The 12,981-nt window shown below is 43.7% G+C and overlaps 1 protein-coding gene across 1 annotated transcript in view; it reads right to left on the bottom strand.

Moving 5' to 3' along the window:
* The window catches only part of TBL1XR1 (TBL1X/Y related 1), a 190,293-nt gene extending 186,648 nt beyond the window's left edge, over positions 1-3,645 (bottom strand). The window contains exon 1 of the mRNA XM_064275495.1: positions 3,629-3,645. The gene's annotated coding sequence lies outside the window, so the exon portion shown is untranslated. The remainder of the gene's footprint in view (positions 1-3,628) is intronic.
* Between the last annotated feature and the right edge of the window lie 9,336 nt (positions 3,646-12,981).

Below are 12,981 nucleotides of genomic sequence, written 5' to 3' on the forward strand. Positions count from 1 at the left end.
GCGGCGCGGGTCCCCAGGTGGCGAGCGGAGGTGCTCCCGCCGCGGGGGAGGGGCGGGGGCGCGCGGCCGGCGGCGGGGGGGCGGCGGGGGAAGGGCGAGCGGGGAGAGGAATTGAGGCAGAAGGTAAAAGCTGTTACTAAGGGAAAGAGCCAAACGGTTCGGAGCAGCCAACGGCTCAGACACTCCACACTGGGGAGAGAGGAGCGGGGACCAGCCAGGCACAAATGAGCTCGCGAGGCCCGCGGCGGCGGCGGCGGCCGCGCAGCCAAACAAACCCGAGCGGCCTGCGCCGGGCGGCGGGGGAGGGGCGCGCGGGCGCGGCGGGGGGGCTCGCGGCCTCGCTCGCTCCGCTCCCCTCCTCCCTCCCTCCTCCCTCCCCTCCCGGCCGGCTGCCGCGGCGCTGGGGGCTGGGCGTGTGCGGCGCATTCTTTGAAAAAAGCAACGAAGCCCCGCAGGCGCTCCGAGGCGCCTCCGGGGCCCTGGGCGCCCTGCCCCCACGGGGGCCGCGCGGCCGGGGTGCGGGGCGGTGGGGGTGTCGGCCTCGCGGCCGGGGTGCGGGGCCCGAGCGGGGCCGGGGCCCCCCGGCTGGGTCGCTGCGGAGCCGCCGGTGGAGTCGCCAGGGAGGCCGGCGGGGCTCCCGGTGTCCGGCGCAGGCTGTCCCCGCGGCTCCCGGGCTGCGCGGCGAGGCCGGCCCGGCGCAGAAGCCACGGGCATCCTGGGGACGTTTGTTTGTGAGAAGATGTGCACGCACCTTTGTGTGCCTAAATACCTGTGTTTCTCAGGAGCGTACCTGGGCAGGCGCTTTATCTGTGATGAGCGATTTTTTAAATAAATTGAACCCAGAGCACAGGACCTGTAGAGAAAACACACATGCACGCAAGAAAAGGTTTTTTGATACTAAACACAAAGCTGTAATTGCAGTGTTTATGCCCAAATGCAATGTGAATCGAACATATGGTGGTATTTATCGTCTGGTGGGTCTGTTTTAGAGGTTTGGTCGATCAGGTCTCATTTCACAAAAAATAATGTAACTAAATGTTGACTAAATATGTGCCTTTTAAGGCAGTCTCCACGGTAGAAGTTGATCCACTTTGTGTACTTTTTTGCATGTGGGTAGCACACCAAGGCAGCTTATAAAGTAGAACTTAAGTGATATTGTGTCAATACGATGGAAGAAGGGAGTGCAGCATGTTGTTTTGAAGACGGAGGCCCCTCAGTTTTTAAAGCAAATGTGGTGTTAATCTTTCTAAGGCTCTCAGAAAGCAGGGGTGGGGGTGCTTCTCAGACCTTTGTGTAAGCCTAGGACAGAAAAAGCGGCTACCCTTTGGAAGTTAAAATACAGCTTAAAAGAAACCTTTGTTGTTATTTTCAATTCTTACTATCTTCAAAGCAAAATAATATTTTTGGAGCTTTTCAAAGTGAGGAGTTCAGTTTTTATACTTTTATCACAATATTTGGAAATAGGTGTAGTCATTTTAAAGCAATAGTCTTTTCCTTAATATCAGAGACCTAAATTTTAACACCAAAAAAAAAAAAAAAAGTATCATTTGAAGTAACTTTTACACATGTGGACTCCGGGTGGCCTAATAAACTCAGAGATGAAAGCAGAAGCTTTCTTGGCTAGGGTCAATAGCTGTGTCCCCTGATGAGCCCCAGCTTGAAGACAGCAGACAGGCCTTTCGTGACCCACATGAGATGGGGGAGGGGAGCCGGAAAAACAAGCGAGGAAACAGTGTGATTGGAAACTCCCTCCCAACCACCAGAAAAGTTCAAAGCATTTGTCCTTAGAGCTAGCTATTTTGATATTTGAAAGAGGGAATGTTAGATTAAACAATGTCACCCGATGGGAATTTAGATAACTGCAGGTTTCCAAAACACTGTTCAGAGTGTACAGGAAAACAGAACAAAGAGTTTTGCATTTCAGTAGGATTCTAAAGAGGTTTATTTATCACAGAGCTTGCATTTTTGCAAAGTCTCTTTAAGAAGTGATGGAAGTACAATATCTTCATTTTTTTAATATTTTAAGAGTTGATTAATGAAATATGTATGTCACCAAATCCTCTCTTCAAGAAGTAAACTATCTCAATACAGTTATCATTATCTGAGCCAACCAGTGAAACAAATCTATTCTTGGCCTAGCTTGTTTTTAAAGTTTTACACTGTGCCACAGGGGTCTTCTCCAGACAGCAGCCACCGTAAAACCAAACCACTCTTCCACTGAGTAAGGACTTCCCAACCACACCAGTTCTTAATAGGATCATCCCCAAACTTGGGGCCCCAGCCTTACCCAGCCCGAGAATGACCCCTATAACTACTCCCGTGGTGGAGAGAGGGCCCACCTTCCTCAGGACCCATGGCTTCTGGCCTAGAGTTTTTGTACCCTAGACCAAACTGCCTCCTCCCATAACAGAGGTTGTGTTAGTTGAACCTCAGCATAATCATAATAATTCATGCGTTTGTTTACCTCATCGTAGGTTACAAGGTATTTCTCTGCATAAATTACTTCATTTGGATATCAACCAAAACCAAACCCAGTGCCGTCCAGTCGGTTCCGACTCATAGCGACCCTATAGGATAGAGTAGAACTTCCCCGTAGAGTTTCCAAGGAGCGCCTGGCGGATTCAAACTGCTGACCCTTTGGTTAGCAGCCATAGCACTTAACCACTATGCCACCAGGGTTTCCTTCATTTGGATGTCATGTTAAAAATCACTAAAGGCGGAATCAGGTACCACAACTAGTTTTTATAAAGTGCTGCTCACCTGTCATTATTAAAGCATGCTCACCGAAGAGAAAACTCAAGTACCTTTGGGCAAAGAAAAGCAACTAATGTAGAAAAACCCGATTCCCCCCTCCCCGCCCCACCCCCATGAAGGGAATTTTAAATGAGACCATATTTTGATCACTTTGATTTCTGTACTTTGGGGACCTAACTGAAAAGACAGTGTGCTTTCAACATGAAATGCTCAGATACTCACCCCACAAGGTTGCATGTATTGTTACCTCCCCTTCTAACCTTTCCAACTTACCCAGTATGCAAGATCACAGGCTGCGCTGAAATTCACACGGTAAGTAGGTGTAGGGCGTAAGGACAAAGAAGTAACTATTGTTGCTAATCTTCAGAGCTCTGTCCTAGTCTAAAAGCTGGCCTTATGCTTTGAATATAAATGTTAATATGTTTCTAGAAAGGAGAAATTACTGTTACAAAGAAATTCTAAAGCAAAAAAAAAAGGGACACATTATTAAGAAAGTTCTCTTGAACTTTCTAGCTAATTACTCAACAAAGAGAAACCTTATACTAGCAACTGTTACCAGAAGTTACATATATGTTATAAAATGACTAAACAAATCCTGACTTGTTTTATTACAGTAATATTACACCCAGGGGGTGTGGTATGGCAGGATAGCCTACATCTTTGCAACTTTCATCATTCAGGAAATAGAGCATTTTAAAGTGGTTTCTTCACAGGCCTACAGGACCTCATGTTTTTTAAAGCCACCATGATGTTTTACATTGTTGACACGAACTGACAGATACAATTAAAGTGTTCAACACAAACTTAATACCATGAAAAGGATATATGATACCAAAAATACCATCCTGGTGCTTTTTTGATATTCTTTACTCACCCAGGAACTCAATAGCTTTATGTCTGTAGCCTTCACCCTCAGGCGTCTTGCTGATAGCCTGTGATATGTTTCTGTTTCATTTTGACTTTGCAATTCTTTGTCTGTGGTTCTCCCAGCTATCAGCTTTTGCCATCCGGACTGATGTACAACTCAGCCACACATCACGAGATCTCAGCACACAAGTTCCTTTTCTCCATCTGCCCTTAGCGTGCCACTCATGACCTTTTCTCATCAGTGTGAACCTTGTCACAGTTTTCCATGCCTCTGTGACCCGATTTCATTACAACAATGAACTTTACTTGGGAGTCTTAATTTAAATTACAAAAGAAGCACACAACCATCTTACAACTATTTACGCCTCTCCCAGAATGGAAATAGCAGGTTGTGTCTTGTGTTTGTGATTAAGTACAGAAAAGCACCCGCATACAGAATATAGTACTATACCCATCAATTACTTACTTATACTGACCAGCCATGTAGTTCCTCGGGGCGACACTCAAGGCCTCAAATTACGTTGATGGGTTTGCTGCTCATTCTGTCAACAAATATTTATTGAAAGCTTGGTGTGCCAGGCAGTGGAGCTGCTGTTTTAGTTTAATGTGCCTATCAGACACCCAGTGAAGATGTTGAGTAGGCAGCCAGATATGCAAATCTTGTGTTCAGGGGAGGTATCTGGCTAAAGATATCATTTTAAGTCAGCATCCCTGGGTGGTCCAACAGCTACCATGCTTGGTTGCTAACCAAAGGTTGGAGGTTTGAGTTCACCAAGAAGCTCCTTGGAAGAAAGACCTGGCAATCTATTTCCAAAATATCAGCCACTGAAAAATCCTATGGAGTATAGTACTACTCTGACACACATGGGGTTGCCATGAGTTGGAATTGATGCAATGACAACTGGTAGGTATTGGTTCAATAGAGTAAGGGTATTTAAAACCATGGGCTTAGGTACAATAGATAAGGGAATAAGTACAGATAGGGAAGAGTTCACTGTTACATCCAATGTCTCCTGCACCAAAATGTTTTTGGTTGTTTTTTGTTGTTAAATTACCAAGGCCTTTCTGCTCTTGATTTAGTCAGAAGCCTATACATCATATTTCATCATCACAGTATTCTAACTATGCAAGGATATTGATGGAAGCCATAGTAATATTAATTGCAGTTATTTATTGAACATGCTGCCAAGTGTTTTTCAAAGTATTTTATGTTTGTTGTCTCTAATATTCTCAATAGCCTGAAGAGCTAAGTAATATTATTCCAGTTTGACATATGAGGAAAATGAGGCAATGAGACCAAATAGCTTTTCTGAGGTCACGAGGCCAATAATGGCAAAACAAGGATTTGAACTCAAGGCTGTCTGTGTGCAGCATCTGCTCTTCCACCTTGTGAAGCTAAGCAGGTCAAGGCGGGAAAGGGCAAGCATTTGCTGAATGAGGAGAACAGGGAAATACAAAGTGGAGGAAAGGAGAAACTGCTTGGAGAGGAGGAACCCCATCTGAATCACATTTATATGACATCCATTTCCTAGATCGGAATCGCAAAAAATGTTTATTGAATGCAGACGTGGTTATAACCGACGAGTCAGATTCGCTCTCTGGCACTCTTTGATACTACTAGTGTACCTATCTCCTCATCACAAAAGGAAGGACTTTGTGCCCCTCACTCCCTGCCTCTCACCACTTCCTCTGCCACCACATGGCACTATGGGTGTGGGGGTGTTCTTTTTTTTTTCTTTTCTTTTATTGTGCTTTAGGTGAAAGTTTGCCGAGCAAATTAGTTTCTCATTAAACAATCAATACACAAATTGTTTCGTGACATTGGTTGCCAACCCCATGATGTGTCAACACTCTTCCCTTCTCTACTCTGGGTTCCCCATTTCCATTCGTCCAGTTTTCCTCTCCCTGCCTTTTTGGCTTTGCTTTTCAGCAGGTGTGCCCATTTAGTCTTGTACACGATTGAACTATGAAGCACTTCCTCATGTGTGCTATTGTTGGTTTTATAGGCCTGGCTAATCTTTGGCTGAAGGATGAACTTTGGGACTGAATTCAGTTTTGAGTTAAAAAGGTGTCCAGGGACCCTACTCTTGGGGTTTCACCAGTCTCTGTCAGACGAGTAAGTTGGTCTTTTTTTTTTTTTTTGGTGACTTTGAATTTTGTTCAACATTTTTCTCCCACTCTGTCTGGGACCCTCTATTGCAATTCCTGTCAGAACAGTGTGTTATAGTAGCTGGGCACCATCTAGTTCTTCTGGGCTCAGGCTGGTGAAGGCTGTGGTATTTGTGGTCCATTAGTCCTTTAGACTAATGTTTCTCTTGTGTCTTTGGTTTTCTTTATTCTCCTTTGCTGTAGGTGGAGTGGGACCAGTAGATGTACCTTAGATGGCTCCTCACAAGCTTTTATGACCCCAGATGCTACTCACCAAAGTCAGATGTAGAACATTTTCTTTATAAACTATGTTATGACAATTGATCTAGATGTCCCCTGAAACCATACTCCCCAGCCCTCAGTCCAGTAACTCGGTCCCTCAGGGAGTTTGGTTATGCCTATAGAGCTTCTGGAAACCCTAGTGGTGTAGTGGTTAAGAGTTCGGCTGCTAACCAAAAGGTCAGCAGTTCAAATCCACCAGGCACTCCTTGGAAACCCAATGGGGGAGTTCTACCCTGTCCTATAGGGCCTCTGTGAGTTGGAATCTACTTGATAGCAATGGGTATAGAGCTTCTGTGACTTTGCCTTGTTCAAGTTGTGCTGACTTCCGAGTATTGTGTACTGTCTTACCCTTCACCAAATTTACCACTTGCCTATTGTCTAGTTAGTGTTTTTCCCTCCCTACCTTTCCCCTCCCATCAAAGATTGTTTCTTTCTGAGTGTAAACCTTTCCTTGAATTTTTATAATAGTGATCTCATACAGTATTTGTCCTTTCGTGATTGACTTATTTCACCTACCATAATGCCCTCCAGATTCGTACATATTGTGAGATGTTTTGCAGATTCTTCATTTTCTTTATCAGTGTGTAGTGTTCCATTGTGTGTCTGTACCATAATTTCTCCATTCATCTGTTAATGGGCACTTAGGTTGTTTCCATCGTTTTGCTATCGTGAATAATGCTGCCGTGAACATGGGTTGTGCATATGTCTATTCGTGTGACAGCTCTTAATTCTCTAGGATATATTCCTAGGAGTGGGATTGCTGGGTCATATGGTATTGCTATTTCTAGTTTTTTTAAGGAAACACCATAATCATTTTCCAAAGTGGTTTTACTGTTCTATGGAAACCCTGGTGGTGTAGTGGTTATGAACTATGACTGCTAATCTAAAGGTTGGCAGTTCAAATCCACCAGGTGCTCCTTGAAAACCGTTATGGAGCAGCTCTGCTCTGTTCTATACAGTCACTATGAGTCGAGATTGACTCAATGGCAACGGGTTTGGTTTGGTATACTGTTTTACATTCTGCGGGGTACTTTTGGAGACAGCTCTTTTGGGCAAAGAAGACAATAGACAATAATTCAGTTTTATTTATTATACATTTGAAAACCTGCTTTTATTTCCAACTTTGAAATTCAAGTTACATACCCAACTCTCCCGTTAAGGAGATGTTTACAATTTGGTTAATTCCATTCCCTAGAATTATTAAACTGCATTTATACATTTAATGTATTCAATCTTCTTTTAAAATATTTCAGATGCTCAACAAACAAAAGAATCACAAATAAGTAAGGCTCATAAATATGATAAACTAATTACAAAATATGATGAATCTTATGTTCTGTTGAACATAACAGAAATATTTAGAGATTTAGTAAAATTCTCAAATCTTTTTGCTTAAAAAGCTAGCACCATTAGGTAAGTTATGTTTTTATTTGATAAAATATTTTTATTTTATTTTTTATTTAATTTTTGAAGAACAAGGCTTTGATACACAGCCAAATGGGCTTCCTAATACTTCCCGTCCATTAAACTTATTCCATTCAGCAGCAACAGGCAGAACTGAACAATTACAACCCTTCCCTGAATTGTTTTGCTGAAGATAAGTTAAAAAATGGTCACAGCAACACATTGACGAGGAACTGCCAGAAATTCAAGCCAGACTTAGAAGAGGACATGGAACAAGGGATATCACTGCTGATGTCAGATGGATCTTGGCTGAAAGCGGAGAATACCAGAAAGATGCCTACCTGTGTTTTACTTACTATGCTAAGGCATGGAACTGTGTGGATCATAACAAATTATGGATAACATTGCAAAGAATGGGAATTCCAGAACACTTAATTGTGCTTATGAGGAACCTGTATGTAGATCAAAAGGCAGTCATTCAAATACAACAAGGGGATACTGAGTGGTTTAAAACCAGAAAAGATATGTACCAGGGTTGTATCCTTTCACCATACTTATTCAGTCTGTATGCTGAACAAATAATCCAAAAAACTGAACTGTATGAAAAAGAACACGGCATCACCATTAGAGGAAGACTCACGAACAACCTGCGACATGCAGATGACACAACCTTCTTGCTGAAAGTGAAGAGGACTTGAAGCACTTACTGATGATGATCAAAGACTACAACCTTCAGTATGAATCACATGTCAACATAAAGAAAACAAAAATGTTCACAAATAGACCAATAAACATTATAATAAACAGAGAAAAGATTGAAGTCAACGGTTTCATTTCAGTTGGATCCACCGTCAATGCCCCTGGAAGCAGCAGTCAAGAAATCAAATAAACACAAGAGAAAGATTAGTCCAAAGGACTAATGGACCATAACTATGACAGATAGCCTCCACCAGACTGAGCCCAGAACAACTAGAAGGTGCCCAGTTATCACCACCACTGCTCTGGCAGGGGTCACAGTAGAGGGTCCTGGACAGAGTAGGAGAAAAATGTGAACGAAATTCAAATTAAAAAAAAATCAGGCTTTTTGATCTGACGGTGACTGGAGAAACCCCAAGAGTATGGCCTCCAGATACCATTTTAACTCAGGACTGAAGTCACTCCTGAGGTTCACCCTTAAGTCAAAGATTAGACAGACAGGCCTATAGGGCCAAAAATAACACACGTGATGGATGTACTAAAATTTATAGTTCAATCATATATACAAGACTAATGAGCACACCAGCCCAAAAGCAAAGCCACGAAGGCAGGAAGGGAAAGGAAAACTGGATGAATGGAAACAGGGAAGCTGGGGTGGAGAAGGGGAGAGTATTGACACATCACAGGGTTGGCAACCGGTGACATAAAACAGTTTGTGTATTAACTGTTAAATGAGAAACTAATTTGCTCTGTAAACTGTTACCTGAATTGCAATAAAAAAGAAGTCAAACCATGTGTTGCATTGGGCAAATCTGCTGCAAAAGACCTCTTTAAAGCAAAGATGTCACTTTGAGGATTAAGGTACGCCTGACCCAAGCCATGGTATTTTCAATAGCCTTATGTGCATGCCAAGGCTGGACAATGAATAAGGAAGACCAAAGAAGAAATGATGCTTTTGAATTACAGTGTTGGTGAAGAATATTGGGTATCCATGGACTACCAGAAGAAAGACCAAATCTGTCTTGGAAGATGTACAGCCAGAAGGCTTCTTAGAAAAGAGGATGGTGAGACTTTGGCTCACATACTTTGGACATGTTATCAGGAGGGACCAGTCCCTGGAGAAGGATATCATGCTTCCTCAACAAGATGGATTGACACAGTGGTTGCAACGACAGACTCAAGTATAACAATGATTATAAGGATGAGTGCTTTGACCACTCCTCTAACAGTGCTCCCTTCCTGAGGCAAACCCTGTAACTGTTGCTATCAAGTCAATTCCAACTCATAGCAACCCTATAAGACAGAGTAGAATTGCCCCATAGGGTTTCCAAGGAGCTGCTGGTAGATTCAAACTGCTGACCTTTTGGTTAGCAGCTGAACTGTTAACCACTGTGCCACCAGGGCTTCTCCTGAAGTAAAGCTCCTACAAAAAGAGAGAGGAAGTCCCTGGGCACTTAGTGCCTAGTCACTTCCTTCTCACAATCTTGTAAGTCACTTGTCCTTTGAGGAAAAAGGGGCCCTGCAGAGACTACAGAGGCATTAACAGTTCAGTGGTAGAATCCCCACCTTCCATGCAGTAGACCCGAGTTTGATTCCCGGACAATGCATCTCATGTGTAGCCACCACATGTCTGTCAGTGGAGGCTTGCATAGCCAGCGGGTCTCAGCAGAGCTTCCACACCAAGACAGACTAGGGAGAAAGGCCTGACAATCTACTTCTGAAAATCAGCAGTGAAAACGCTATGGACTACAATAGTCCAGTCCCAATCAGTCACGGAGATGGGGCAGGACTGGGCAGTGTTTCATTCTGTCGATGGCAGCTAACAGCAACGGCAGCAACTGCAGAGAACTCTCCTTCCCTTTATATACAGCTTTCTAATACTGTGAATTTTCCTTAAGCAATAAACCTGGAAGACTGTGCTGTGCAAGCCAGTACCAAGCTTATTATTGTCATAAAACAAAACAAAATGGATTTTATACATTTTGGGTGATAAGTATAATCAGCCACAGGGCTAGCTTAGAAGTCAAAGGAGGTAGGTTTTAGACCCAACTCTACCCTCATTGCTATGCGATCTTAACCCACCCACCCAGTGCCCTCGAGTTGTTATGTGATCTTAGACATTAAAATTCTCACAACCTCAGTTTCCATGTTTGTAAAATAGTGGCGACATTAACTATATTGTTACAGAGAGAATATTAAAAAATATGTATCAACCAGTTTTGCATAGCCACCAATCAATCCGAACAGCAAGTACATCATACCAGATCATTCTGGCTACTGAGCAGGCTCACAGCCCATCTCCTTCATTCAGTCAACATTTATGGACACCCACCAGGTGCCAGCCACTTCACAGGACTGTTGTATATATCAAATGAAATAAGGCTTGTGAAAGCAAATCAGAACCTCCAGACAGAAGGAAGGCATTTTTAGTCATTGCATACAAGTAGTCCCCAACTTATGTCAGGGTTCCATTCCGATGGCTCTATCCTAAGTCTGTTCTGACTTAAGTCAAATAGCTTTTTTTTCTCATAGCCCACTATATGGTGTACCCAGAAAACCCAGTTTACAGTAAATCATAACATTAAACATCTGTGAGTGAAATCTGAAAATGACATCAGCAAATTGTGCACTGCAACATTATATCTAGTACATGTTACTAATGATAAGATGTGCCAAAAAAAAAAAGTTGGTCATCAGTGCAGTTTGTCATAACTCAAATACGTAAGTTGGGACTACCTGCAGAGTAAAAGGATAAAGAATAGGGAAAATAGGAAGCCTCTTAAACACAGTTCATCTCTTTTACAGTTTTTGCCTACACTGTGGGGTGGCCTGGCCTAATTTTGGGAGCAAATCTCACCTTGAGCAATAGCATGAGGAAGTGGAGACCTGGGCCAAGAGCAGCCAATGACATAGCTTAACCTCAGAATAGCAAAGAATAGTAAGAACAAGCACTTTATAGAGCACTTACCACGAGGTGGGCCTTGCTCACAATAATTCAATGCAGATTAATTTATTCGCCACACACCTGTGAGGTGGGAACTATTATTATCCCCTCTCCACAAATGAGGAAACCGAACCACAGGAGGATTAAATAATTTGCCCAGGGTTCTGTAGCTAGTAAGTGGCAGAGCTAGAGTTTTATCTAGGTGGAAGGTTTCACGCCCTTAACCACGGTGACTCCCTACAGCAAACAGATGAGAGCCTGGCAGGGGAGGAAGGAACTACTGAGGGGCAGGTAGCCAGAGCATTATGGGTCATCAAACTGAGTCCAGAGGTCCTGTGAAACCGCTCTTAGGACAATAGGAGTCATAACCCAAAAGGGCCCCAGGGAGCAAATCTCTGCACTGCTTTAGCCGAGGATACACACAGGACCCTGGGTCTCCCCCAGTGAGTTCTCAGTTAGCCGAAACCCTTGCCCCCAGACATTGAGGACGGTGACACCCACAGCCTGAGGTAGGGTGGCTCCACTCCTTGGCCTTACGGTGGAAATTGGGGGAAGTCAAGTGGGTAGAAGAGAGGAAGTAGGAGAATAGCAGGCCCTCCCTCTGGTTAGGAAAAAGCAACTAGTTTAATGGGTTTGCTTTAGGATAGGAGGATTAGCTCTAACTGTTAAGTAAATAAAGGTGGAGCAGGGGGCTGGGCTCAGGTTTGGATCAGGCTGGGAGAAACCGAGAACTCTAGGCTCCCCTCTAGAAAGTTAAGAGGAGAGGTTAGAGAGGAAACAGGGCAGGGAAAGGGAGACAGGAGAGTTCTAAACCAGAGATTAGGAAGCTTTTACTGAAAAGGGCCAGATAGTAACTATTTTAGGCTGTGCAGGCCATATTCTTCTTTGTTTTGCTTTTCCTCAGTCCTTTAAAGGTGTAAAAGCCATTTGGTCTAGATTCGGTCTATGGAGTAGAGTTTGCAGACCCCTGCTCTAAAGAAAGAACCTGTAAACCTCGTCATTTTACCTGAGTCTGACCCTGACTTCTTCCCCAGTGTTTGCCATTTTACTCTAATTAGGGCCTCCTGGGGAGTTGGACTCATAGGGTCATTATGAGTCGGAATTGATTCTATGATAATGAGTTTGGTTTAGTTTGGGGGTTTGGAGAAGCCCTGTTGGTGCAGTGGTTAAGAGCTTGGCTGCTAAACAAAAGGTTGGCAGTTTGAATCCACCAGCTGCTCCTTGGAAATCCTATGGGGCAGTTCTGCTCTGTCCTGTAGGGTCTCTATGAGTCAGAATTGACTCAATGGCGACAGGTTTTTTTGTTTGTTTGGTTTTTTCCTAGGGAGTCGGAGGAGCCCTAGTAGCTGCAGTAATTAAGAGCACGACTACTAATCAAAAGTCAGCAGTTCAAATCCATCAGTATGGTTTTTCGGGTTAGGGAGTTGGAGGAGCACTGGGATGAGGGAGAGGGCATAAGGTCCTGACTCTGGTGATGCTTCACGAAATCTGAGGTATGTTCCACTGAGATGCTCCAGGACTAACTCCGCTTGGCAACCTGAAGGTTTGCTCTGGGGATTTTTACGCCATGCACAGCTGCACACATGAGCAACGCTGCAAGAATTATGTTTCATGCCACATTCCATTTGGGAACTCCTGCCCAAGACAATATCACAGAGCAATGAAACTTAGCATTGCTCTGTTACACGGAAAGTGGAGTAGGAATCTCTCCGACTCAGCTCTAAAAATGGAATGTCTCGATGTCCTTGGGAAGAGCCTGCCCTCAACAGGAATTGTATCCTTCAATAAACTTGGCTTTCAGTTATACTTTCTTCTTCAAAGAGTCCAGCTTTGCAATAAGGAAGCACAGCCATAAAGCATGCAACTTTATATATCTTGTTATTAGA

The sequence above is a fragment of the Loxodonta africana genome, chromosome 23, assembly GCF_030014295.1.
Source record: "Loxodonta africana isolate mLoxAfr1 chromosome 23, mLoxAfr1.hap2, whole genome shotgun sequence".
Classification (NCBI taxonomy): Eukaryota; Metazoa; Chordata; class Mammalia; order Proboscidea; family Elephantidae; genus Loxodonta; species Loxodonta africana.